Source organism: Pimephales promelas, chromosome 19, assembly GCF_988280905.1.
Source record: "Pimephales promelas chromosome 19, fPimPro1.hap1.1, whole genome shotgun sequence".
Taxonomy (NCBI): Eukaryota; Metazoa; Chordata; class Actinopteri; order Cypriniformes; family Leuciscidae; genus Pimephales; species Pimephales promelas.
The window spans coordinates 9,857,876-9,870,233 of NC_142787.1; the positions used below are offsets into that span (position 1 = coordinate 9,857,876).

General features: G+C 44.8%; 1 long non-coding RNA gene across 1 annotated transcript; it reads right to left on the minus strand.

Annotated features, from left to right (window-relative positions):
* Positions 1 to 757: 757 nt before the first annotated feature.
* On the minus strand, positions 758 to 8,437 carry LOC120475770 (uncharacterized). The gene is made up of 4 exons (XR_005622014.2): positions 8,367 to 8,437; positions 7,731 to 7,802; positions 1,049 to 1,090; positions 758 to 947 (listed from the first exon to the last, which is right to left on the minus strand). It is a non-coding gene; the product is annotated as an uncharacterized LOC120475770 (long non-coding RNA).
* Between the last annotated feature and the right edge of the window lie 3,921 nt (positions 8,438 to 12,358).

Here is a 12,358-nt window from a genome sequence, read left to right on the forward strand (position 1 = left end):
CTGACTAACCCTTGATTATGAGGACATTTTGGGTTTAACTGGACCTCGATCACACACTCTGAAACACACACAACCACCTGACTAACCCTTGATTATGAGGACATTTTGAGTTTAACTGGACCTCGATCACACACACTCAAACACACACAACCACCTGACTAACCCTTGATTATGAGGACAAACTGGGTTTAAATGGACATCACTATTAAGTCCACACATAGCAGGAGTACCTGTATTAGAGTAAAACCAAATCAACTATTCAACATTAAAGAGTGAATTCACGAATGATTGTGCATCTTTTTGCTGCCACTAAACCTGTAAAAGTAATACGCACACGAAATGAAGTGCTACCATGTGCTGTAGCTAACATATATCAGCCAACATATACAAATGTGGTGCAAAATGAGCCTGGTTGGAGAAAAGTCAGTGATCAAAGATCAGCAGGTTTTACACTTCACTGAAGACTAGTTAAAGGGCAATTAGATGAAGAAATGCAACTAGACAGCCAATAAAACTAACAAAATTAAACTGAAAGGGCATTTTTTTTTTATTTTGCAAATGGTAAAAAAGGCTCAACAACTGAGATCTAATAAGCACATAATGCCTTCCAGTAAATGCATGTATTTGTACATTTCTTTCAAAACAGTGTTTAATAAAAGTATATAAAAGGATGTCTTGAACAGGCAGACATTAAAGGTGGTATCAGCGATACTGATCTCTCTAAGAACTCTAAGAAGATTTCTTTTTCAACATCAAACCTCGGTTCCTCACGAAATGCCTTATATTTTGGGCCATTCTTTCTCTCAGGACAGGGTCCTCTGCAGTCTTGCACAGCTCACACTCTGCCTTTGTTGCTAGGTGTCCCTTTGAAATATGGAAATGTTTCACAAAAGCATTATCTTCATTTGGGCTCCATGGCCTTTTCGCTATTCTCCTTGATTTGGTCTCTGTAAAACAAACAAACAAACAAACAAACATATACATACACATATGTATACCTATATGTATGTACATGGAATAACTTTAATATACCCAAATGTTTAAATACCTCTGGAGTTCTCAGTTTCATCCTGATTCATTTGTCTTTTTCCTGAGGGGTAAAAAGCAACAATTAAAATGTATTCCAGCCCAACAATCCAAACAGTTTCGGACCATGTGAAACATCAGCAGATAAGCACACAGGGAAACTAGTCTCTGGTCCTGTGCAACACAAAAAGGACCACATTTACACTGTTAGCGGTGTACGAAGATCAGACCCCAGTTCCCTTTCCCTACTACTGTTACAGAGTAGGCTTCCACTACACCTCCTCTTCACCACTGTAGGACACTTTCACCAGAATATTAACCATCATGAGCTCAACATCCCATCATGCCGCTTACCTGAGACCGATTACAAACACCTGCAGCTCATGCACACTCACCCATATAAACCCCGTTCACTGACTGTTTTATCGACCTCTGATTCTTCTGCTGCCTGCCTTGACCCGGACTGTTATATCGACCTCTAATTCTTCTGCTGCCTGCCTCGACTCGGACTGTTATATCGACCTCTGATTGTTCTGCTGCCTGCCTCGACTCGGACTGTTATATCGACCTCTGATTCTTCTGCTGCCTGCCTCGACCCGGACTGTTATATCGACCTCTGATTCTTCTGCTGCCTGCCTCGACTCTGACTGTTATATCGACCTCTGATTGTTCTGCTGCCTGCCTCGACTCTGACTGTTATATCGACCTCTGATTGTTCTGCTGCCTGCCTCGACTCTGACTGTTATATCGACCTCTGATTGTTCTGCTGCCTGCCTCGACTCGGACTGTTATATCGACCTCTGATTCTTCTGCTGCCTGCCTCGACCCGGACTGTTATATCGACCTCTGATTCTTCTGCTGCCTGCCTCGACTCGGACTGTTATATCGACCTCTGATTCTTCTGCTGCCTGCCTCGACCCGGACTGTTATATCGACCTCTGATTCTTCTGCTGCCTGCCTCGACTCGGACTGTTATATCGACCTCTGATTGTTCTGCTGCCTGCCTCGACTCTGACTGTTATATCGACCTCTGATTGTTCTGCTGCCTGCCTCGACTCTGACTGTTATATCGACCTCTGATTGTTCTGCTGCCTGCCTCGACTCGGACTGTTATATCGACCTCTGATTCTTCTGCTGCCTGCCTCGACCCGGACTGTTATATCGACCTCTGATTCTTCTGCTGCCTGCCTCGACCCGGACTGTTATATCGACCTCTGATTCTTCTGCTGCCTGCCTCGACTCGGACTGTTATATCGACCTCTGATTCTTCTGCTGCCTGCCTCGACTCGGACTGTTATATCGACCTCTGATTCTTCTGCTGCCTGCCTCGACTCGGACTGTTATATCGACCTCTGATTCTTCTGCTGCCTGCCTCGACTCGGACTGTTATATCGACCTCTGATTCTTCTGCTGCCTGCCTCGACTCGGACTGTTATATCGACCTCTGATTCTTCTGCTGCCTGCCTCGACTCGGACTGTTATATCGACCTCTGATTCTTCTGCTGCCTGCCTCGACTCGGACTGTTATATCGACCTCTGATTGTTCTGCTGCCTGCCTCGACTCGGACTGTTATATCGACCTCTGATTCTTCTGCTGCCTGCCTCGACTCGGACTGTTATATCGACCTCTGATTCTTCTGCTGCCTGCCTCGACTCTGACTGTTATATGGACCTCTGATTCTTCTGCTGCCTGCCTCGACTCTGACTGTTATATCGACCTCTGATTCTTCTGCTGCCTGCCTCGACTCTGACTGTTATATCGACCTCTGATTCTTCTGCTGCCTGCCTCGACTCTGACTGTTATATCGACCTCTGATTGTTCTGCTGCCTGCCTCGACCCGGACTGTTATATCGACCTCTGATTCTTCTGCTGCCTGCCTCGACTCTGACTGTTATATGGACCTCTGATTCTTCTGCTGCCTGCCTCGACTCGGACTGTTATATCGACCTCTGATTCTTCTGCTGCCTGCCTCGACTCGGACTGTTATATCGACCTCTGATTCTTCTGCTGCCTGCCTCGACTCTGACTGTTATATCGACCTCTGATTGTTCTGCTGCCTGCCTCGACCCGGACTGTTATATCGACCTCTGATTCTTCTGCTGCCTGCCTCGACTCGGACTGTTATATCGACCTCTGATTCTTCTGCTGCCTGCCTCGACTCTGACTGTTATATCGACCTCTGATTCTTCTGCTGCCTGCCTCGACCCGGACTGTTATATCGACCTCTGATTCTTCTGCTGCCTGCCTCGACTCGGACTGTTATATCGACCTCTGATTCTTCTGCTGCCTGCCTCGACTCTGACTGTTATATGGACCTCTGATTCTTCTGCTGCCTGCCTCGACTCTGACTGTTATATCGACCTCTGATTCTTCTGCTGCCTGCCTCGACTCTGACTGTTATATCGACCTCTGATTCTTCTGCTGCCTGCCTCGACTCTGACTGTTATATCGACCTCTGATTGTTCTGCTGCCTGCCTCGACCCGGACTGTTATATCGACCTCTGATTCTTCTGCTGCCTGCCTCGACTCTGACTGTTATATGGACCTCTGATTCTTCTGCTGCCTGCCTCGACTCTGACTGTTATATCGACCTCTGATTCTTCTGCTGCCTGCCTCGACTCGGACTGTTATATCGACCTCTGATTCTTCTGCTGCCTGCCTCGACTCTGACTGTTATATCGACCTCTGATTGTTCTGCTGCCTGCCTCGACCCGGACTGTTATATCGACCTCTGATTCTTCTGCTGCCTGCCTCGACTCGGACTGTTATATCGACCTCTGATTCTTCTGCTGCCTGCCTCGACTCTGACTGTTATATCGACCTCTGATTCTTCTGCTGCCTGCCTCGACCCGGACTGTTATATCGACCTCTGATTCTTCTGCTGCCTGCCTCGACCCGGACTGTTATATCGACCTCTGATTCTTCTGCTGCCTGCCTCGACTCGGACTGTTATATCGACCTCTGATTCTTCTGCTGCCTGCCTCGACTCGGACTGTTATATCGACCTCTGATTGTTCTGCTGCCTGCCTCGACTCGGACTGTTATATCGACCTCTGATTCTTCTGCTGCCTGCCTCGACTCTGACTGTTATATCGACCTCTGATTCTTCTGCTGCCTGCCTCGACTCTGACTGTTATATCGACCTCTGATTCTTCTGCTGCCTGCCTCGACCCGGACTGTTATATCGACCTCTGATTCTTCTGCTGCCTGCCTCGACTCGGACTGTTATATCGACCTCTGATTGTTCTGCTGCCTGCCTCGACTCGGACTGTTATATCGACCTCTGATTCTTCTGCTGCCTGCCTCGACTCGGACTGTTATATCGACCTCTGATTCTTCTGCTGCCTGCCTCGACTCTGACTGTTATATCGACCTCTGATTCTTCTGCTGCCTGCCTCGACCCGGACTGTTATATCGACCTCTGATTCTTCTGCTGCCTGCCTCGACCCGGACTGTTATATCGACCTCTGATTCTTCTGCTGCCTGCCTCGACCCGGACTGTTATATCGACCTCTGATTCTTCTGCTGCCTGCCTCGACTCTGACTGTTATATCGACCTCTGATTCTTCTGCTGCCTGCCTCGACTCGGACTGTTATATCGACCTCTGATTCTTCTGCTGCCTGCCTCGACTCTGACTGTTATATCGACCTCTGATTCTTCTGCTGCCTGCCTCGACCCGGACTGTTATATCGACCTCTGATTCTTCTGCTGCCTGCCTCGACTCGGACTGTTGTATCGACCTCTGATTGTTCTGCTGCCTGCCTCGACTCGGACTGTTATATCAGCCTCTGATTCTTCTGCTGCCTGCCTCGACTCGGACTGTTATATCGACCTCTGATTCTTCTGCTGCCTGCCTCGACTCGGACTGTTATATCGACCTCTGATTGTTCTGCTGCCTGCCTCGACTCGGACTGTTATATCGACCTCTGATTCTTCTGCTGCCTGCCTCGACTCGGACTGTTATATCGACCTCTGATTCTTCTGCTGCCTGCCTCGACTCGGACTGTTATATCGACCTCTGATTCTTCTGCTGCCTGCCTCGACTCGGACTGTTATATCGACCTCTGATTCTTCTGCTGCCTGCCTCGACTCGGACTGTTATATCGACCTCTGATTGTTCTGCTGCCTGCCTCGACTCTGACTGTTATATCGACCTCTGATTGTTCTGCTGCCTGCCTCGACTCGGACTGTTATATCGACCTCTGATTCTTCTGCTGCCTGCCTCGACTCGGACTGTTATATCGACCTCTGATTCTTCTGCTGCCTGCCTCGACTCTGACTGTTATATCGACCTCTGATTGTTCTGCTGCCTGCCTCGACTCGGACTGTTATATCGACCTCTGATTCTTCTGCTGCCTGCCTCGACCCGGACTGTTATATCGACCTCTGATTCTTCTGCTGCCTGCCTCGACCCGGACTGTTATATCGACCTCTGATTCTTCTGCTGCCTGCCTCGACCCGGACTGTTATATCGACCTCTGATTCTTCTGCTGCCTGCCTCGACCCGGACTGTTATATCGACCTCTGATTCTTCTGCTGCCTGCCTCGACTCGGACTGTTATATCGACCTCTGATTCTTCTGCTGCCTGCCTCGACCCGGACTGTTATATCGACCTCTGATTCTTCTGCTGCCTGCCTCGACTCGGACTGTTATATCGACCTCTGATTCTTCTGCTGCCTGCCTCGACTCGGACTGTTATATCGACCTCTGATTCTTCTGCTGCCTGCCTCGACTCGGACTGTTATATCGACCTCTGATTCTTCTGCTGCCTGCCTCGACTCGGACTGTTATATCGACCTCTGATTCTTCTGCTGCCTGCCTCGACTCGGACTGTTATATCGACCTCTGATTCTTCTGCTGCCTGCCTCGACTCGGACTGTTATTATGCAATGCAACATATTGATAGTATTATTAATAATAATAGTATCAATATGTTGCATAACTACATTCCTGTAATAATTTATTATAGACATTCAACTGCAAATTAATGTACAATCATTCTATTGATTGTTGTAAACAAAAATCCCCCTTCCGTGTTGATACAACTGCTTTCACTAACTTGCACTGGTGTAGACGACAGAGGACGCAGAGGTAGGCAATCAGCAGGAGGATTGCAAGTAACCGCAGGAACTTTGATATTAACATTTTTTATAAGGCTATACCCTTCTTGTTTTGAACTTCATGCATGTGTATTGAATGTTAGACAAGTTCATAATGATAACGAGACTGTTTATCGTGGTGATGTGTAGCCTACAGAGGCTTCGCACAGACAGTGAATGAAACAGATCGGCAGAGCGCGTGCGATTACCTGCGTCTGTCTTTGAAGTCATATGTATTCATGGAAGCTTGCCGTGCCGTGTCAAAGGAATGCAAAATAGTTGTCGAATCATCCTTTTAACGTTCACGTTACGGGTATTTACCATAAATGCGCGTCAGCAGCAGCGCTGATCAGCATCCCACAGCACTAGGAAGCCACGGGGAAATAAAATCAGTGAGTCACGCATTGAATCAATGCCATTTGCCCATGCGACGCATTGCTGCTCAGCTGAGCCTTAAGTGGAACTCAAAGTTCAAAATAATTAACACCTTGAAGTTGTTTCATTACATCTATTTTAATGAATCTAATAACTATTTTAATGAAATTAAAATGAATTTAATGAATATTTTTTGAACGTGTTCGTTGAATGAATGGTTTAATGAAATAAAGTCCATTGTCGTAACAATTGGTGAATCGATTTTTTCAACACAGCACTAGTTATATCGACCTCTGATTCTTCTGCTGCCTGCCTCGACTCGGACTGTTATATCGACCTCTGATTTTTCTGCTGCCTGCCTGCAAGGATGTTTGCCAATTGGTCACCGCAACTAATTCTAGAATCAACCAAAGTCTTAATATCTAGTGGCCCTTTCATGGCTTCGTCGTGCACAAAGCAGACATATAAAACATGTGAGGAGGAGAAGGCTGACATGCAGATCTTGTCTATAAAGTCAAATAAATCCAAAACACATTACATTATAAACATCAACGTACCATTTCCTTTCCAGTGCATATTGGTTCTACAGCTTATCCACAATAAAGCAGCAGCTGACACATACCCAAAGCAACAGCTTTTCCTCAAACCCTAACCCTAACATGACGGTCCTCGTAGTGGAGAACTGTCCTTACATTTCAGGTCAGTGTCATGCCCATCCCCCAACACACGAGTTATGAAAATGTATGAACCGAGCAAGGTACATTTTACTCGAATTTGAGACGTCACAACAGCGTCTTTAAGACGACAGTCCGCGTCAGCCAGTCGAGTATGATGCCCAACCATCCTACACTTAAAGGGTTAGTTCACCCAAAAATGAAATTTCAGTCTGTATTTACTCACCCTCATGTTGTTCCAAACCTCTATGTGTTTATTTGTTCTGCTGAACAAAAAGGAAGATATTTGGAAGAATGTTTTAATCAAACAGATCTCATTCCCCATTGACTACCATAGTAGGAAAAAATACATACAATGGTAGTCAATGGGGAATGAGATCTGTTTGATTAAAACATTCTTCCAAATATCAGCAGAACAAATAAACACATATAGGTTTGGAACAACATGAGGGTGAGTAAATACAGACTGAAATTTCATTTTTGTGTGAACTAACCCTTTAACATTGCCTGTGTCAAAGAGAAGAAAACAATGAAGGAACATCCGTTCACTTACTTTCTGTTTCACTGATGAGGAAGGATTCACACTGCATTCAGTCACAGCCACTGATGTCTCGTCACACAATTCCTGTAATTATGAGAAAGACAGGTACAACACTGAGGCAAGGATGTTTGCTAATTGGTCACCGCAACTAATTCTAGAATCAACCAAAGTCTTAATATCTAGTGGCCCTTTCATGGCTTCGTCGTGCACAAAGCAGACATATAAAACATGTGAGGAGGAGAAGGCTGACACACAGATCTTGTCTATAAAGTCAGATAACATTATAAACATCAACATATCATTTCCTTTCCAGTGCATATTGGTTCTACAGCTTATCCACAATAAAGCAGCAGCTGACACATACCCAAAGCAACAGCTTTTCCTCAAACCCTAACCCTGACATGACTGTCCTCGTAGTGGAGAACTGTCCTTACATTTCAGGTCAGTGTCATGCCCATCCCCCAACACACGAGTTATGAAAATGTATGAACTGAGCAAGGTACATTTTACTCGAATTTGAGACGTCACAACAGCGTCTTTAAGACGACAGTCCACGTCAACCAGTCGAGTATGATGCCCAACCATCCTACACTTAACATTGCCTGTGTCAATGAGAAGAAAACAATGAAGGAACATCCGTTCACTTACTTTCTGTTTCACTGATGAGGAAGGATTCACACTGCATTCAGTCACAGCCACTGATGTCTCGTCACACAATTAATGTAATTATGAGAAAGACAGGTACAACACTGAGGCAAGGATGTTTGCTAATTGGTCACTGCAACTAATTCTAGAATCAACCAAAGTCTTAGGCTGAATCCCAATTATCCGTCTTACCCTTTCCCCTTCCCCCTACCCCTCAGCCCTTCCCCTCACCCCTCACTCCTACACCCCACCCCCACCCCTTACCCTCACCCCTACCCCCCACCCCCACCCCTTACCCCTTCCCCTCACCCCTACCCCCCTCAGTTTTGCACGTTCACGTGAGAGGAAGCGCCATCCCAATTTTCATTTTGATCTAGGGGTAAGGGGAAGGGGTATATACCACTTAAGACCAAGAATTTTCATGAGCTTACTTGAAACCAAGGGGTAAGAAATGCACTGCGCAACTGGCAACGATGGCATTGCCTCTCCTTCACTCTGGATGGCATACCATCCAGAGTGTCCCATAAATTGAAGTTTTTTTACTTACATGATTGATAAAAAAAAATATGACAGTCTTGTTTTGTGCTCTACACAGTTATGTACATATAGGCTATATTTGCAACTATGTTGTTTATTGAAACGTTTTTAAAAATCGCTACTTTGCTACGCTGGGCTATGCTAACGTTACATTGCTGATTTGCACAATCAGTCCCACATTTCAAGATCACCCAAAATTTACGGTATTCAGCTTTGGCTTTCTACAGTCGCCATTCATTATGTGTACATTATTTGACACTGACACGTACGTGATCAGCTTCTCAGATGATGCATTCAGCTTCAAACGGATCCCGACTGAGACGAAAACACGGGAATATTAGATAAACAATCCATTCAGATTCACAGATTTAAATGAATGAATTCAGTCCGATTGAAACAACACCTTGTGCATGTAAACATAATGAATAGTGAAGGCAGAAAGCAAAAGCCGAATCCCGGACATTTTCAGCGATCCCGAAATCCGGGTGACATGTCCGGGAAAAGGAGGACGTTGTATGGTCACCCTGGAGACATCAATACGTGCTTTAAATATACTGTCCTGTATTTGTTGCTGACAATCGCAAATAAATCTCCAGTACCAACGCAATCGACATAAGCATACTTGCAGACGGCATCTTAAAAGTTACGAGAAGTTTGTGATCAACACTTTTCACCCCTGGTGATAGACGCCAAGGACGATGTAAGATGACGTAACCGAGTGGTGTCTCATTTCATAGGGGTATGTTTGCACTAGCGCTTACCACTCGATTTCGAGGGACAAGGCCTAAGGGTAAGACGAAGGGGAAGGGGTAAGACAGAGAATTGGGATTCAGCCTTAATATCTAGTGGCCCTTTCATGGCTCCGTCGTGCACAAAGCAGACATATAAAACATGTGAAGAGAAGGCTGATACATGCAGATCTGGTCTATAAAGTCAAATAAATCCAATACACATTACATTATAAACATCAACATACCATTTCCTTTCCAGTGCATATTGGGTCTACATCTTATCCACAATAAAGCAGCAGCTGACACATACCCAAAGCAACATCTTTTCCTCAAACCCTAACCCTGACATGACGGTCCTCATAGTGGAGAACTGTCCTTACATTTCAGGTCAGTGTCATGCCCATCCCCCAACACACGAGTTATGAAAATGTATGAACTGAGCAAGGTACATTTTACTCGAATTTGAGACGTCACAACAGCGTCTTTAAGACGACAGTCCACGTCAACCAGTCGAGTATGATGCCCAACCATCCTACACTTAAAGGGTTAGTTCACCCAAAAATGAAATTTCAGTCAGTATTTACTCACCCTCAGGTTGTTCCAAACCTCTATGTGTTTATTTGTTCTGCTGAACACAAAGGAAGATATTTGGAAGAATGTTTTAATCAAACAGATCTCATTCCCCATTGACTACCATAGTAGGAAAAAATACATATACAAATATCTTCCTTTGTGTTCAGCAGAACAAATAAACACATAGAGGTTTGGAACAACATGAGGGTGAGTAAATACTGACAGAATTTTCATTTTTAGGTGAACTAACCCTTTAACATTGCCTGTGTCAAAGAGAAGAAAACAATGAAGGAACATCCGTTCACTTACTTTCTGTTTCACTGATGAGGAAGGATTCACACTGCATTCAGTCACAGCCACTGATGTCTCGTCACACAATTCCTGTAATTATGAGAAAGACAGGTACAACACTGAGGCAAGGATGTTTGCTAATTGGTCACCGCAACTAATTCTAGAATCAACCAAAGTCTTAATATCTAGTGGCCCTTTCATGGCTTCGTCGTGCACAAAGCAGACATATAAAACATGTGAGGAGGACACGGCTGACATGCAGATCTTGTCTATAAAGTGAAATTACATTATAAACATCAACATACCATTTCCTTTCCAGTGCATATTGGTTCTACAGCTTATCCACAATAAAGCAGCAGCTGACACATACCCAAAGCAACAGCTTTTCCTCAAACCCTAACCCTGACATGACGGTCCTCGTAGTGGAGAACTGTCCTTACATTTCAGGTCAGTGTCATGCCCATCCCCCAACACACGAGTTATGAAAATGTATGAACCGAGCAAGGTACATTTTACTCGAATTTGAGACGTCACAACAGCGTCTTTAAGACGACAGTCCACGTCAACCAGTCGAGTATGATGCCCAACCATCCTACACTTAAAGGGTTAGTTCACCCAAAAATGAAATTTCAGTCTGTATTTACTCACCCTCATGTTGTTCTAAACCTCTATGTGTTTATTTGTTCTGCTGAACAAAAAGGAAGATATTTGGAAGAATGTTTTAATCAAACAGATCTCATTCCCCATTGACTACCATAGTAGGAAAAAATACATACAATGGTAGTCAATGGGGAATGAGATCTGTTTGATTAAAACATTCTTCCAAATATCAGCAGAACAAATAAACACATATAGGTTTGGAACAACATGAGGGTGAGTAAATACAGACTGAAATTTCATTTTTGTGTGAACTAACCCTTTAACATTGCCTGTGTCAAAGAGAAGAAAACAATGAAGGAACATCCGTGCACTTACTTTCTGTTTCACTGATGAGGAAGGATTCACACTGCATTCAGTCACAGCCACTGATGTCTCGTCACACAATTCCTGTAATTATGAGAAAGACAGGTACAACACTGAGGCAAGGATGTTTGCTAATTGGTCACCGCAACTAATTCTAGAATCAACCAAAGTCTTAATATCTAGTGGCCCTTTCATGGCTTCGTCGTGCACAAAGCAGACATATAAAACGTGAGGAGGAGAAGGCTGACATGCAGATCTTGTCTATAAAGTCAAATAAATCCAAAACACATTACATTATAAACATCAACATACCATTTCCTTTCCAGTGCATATTGGTTCTACATCTTATCCACAATAAAGCAGCAGCTGACACATACCCAAAGCAACAGCTTTTCCTCAAACCCTAACCCTAACATGACGGTCCTCGTAGTGGAGAACTGTCCTTACATTTCAGGTCAGTGTCATGCCCATCCCCCAACACACGAGTTATGAAAATGTATGAACCGAGCAAGGTACATTTTACTCGAATTTGAGACGTCACAACAGCGTCTTTAAGACGACAGTCCACGTCAACCAGTCGAGTATGATGCCCAACCATCCTACACTTAACATTGCCTGTGTCAATGAGAAGAAAACAATGAAGGAACATCCGTTCACTTACTTTCTGTTTCACTGATGAGGAAGGATTCACACTGCATTCAGTCACAGCCACTGATGTCTCGTCACACAATTAATGTAATTATGAGAAAGACAGGTACAACACTGAGGCAAGGATGTTTGCTAATTGGTCACTGCAACTAATTCTAGAATCAACCAAAGTCTTAGGCTGAATCCCAATTATCCGTCTTACCCTTTCCCCTTCCCCCTACCCCTCAGCCCTTCCCCTCACCCCTCACTCCT